A 732-nucleotide genomic window follows, 5' to 3' on the forward strand; every position below is an offset into this window, starting at 1 on the left:
TGGCACAGGATAGAGCAGGGTTTAGGGCTGTTGTACATAGGGTCGCTATGAGTCGCAAACGACTCGATGGCACATAACAACAACAAACAACAACATTATGATGTTGTTTTACTTGGTCCAGCTGAAGGTTTGTTTTTTCTTTATGTTGATGTGTAACCCTTACTTAAGTTCTTTGATGGTGTAAGTGCTTAAAGTCTCTTTCAGCAAGCAAGGTTGTGCTAGCTGTACAATTATTGATTGTTAATAAATCTTCCTCCAATAGTTCAGTTTACTGGATTGTTTACTCAGTATAGAGAATGAATAAATACAGTGAAACGATAAATCTTGATGTACATCTTTCTTTGTTTTCAGACGATGAATATCTGCTTGAACCATCAGAATGGCTTGCTCTTCTTATATGCACAGATTTTCATGAGCACATTTAAGCATTCTGAAATTCTCATTTGTTGCTGGCAGAGCCAGCTCAATGGCACCTAACAGTAACAGTAACAAATACTATGCTAGATATGATCTAAACTATTGTTAACAGTTGTTTTATGCATTTAGCAGGTCTATCATTTGGTGCATAAATGTTGACCAAGTTTATGTCCTCTTGATCTATTGTGGCTTTAATCAGTATGTGTGTCCTTCCATGTCTTTATGGTGGTTTTCTTTTTCTTTTTTTTTTTTTTATATTTCCACTGTCTTTATTTATCACATATGGCAGGTTTCAGGGATACCAAACAAGGCATT

This window comes from Elephantulus edwardii, unplaced genomic scaffold (genome assembly GCF_000299155.1).
Source record: "Elephantulus edwardii isolate Elephantulus edwardi_28Jun2011 unplaced genomic scaffold, EleEdw1.0 scaffold00213, whole genome shotgun sequence".
NCBI lineage: Eukaryota > Metazoa > Chordata > Mammalia > Macroscelidea > Macroscelididae > Elephantulus > Elephantulus edwardii.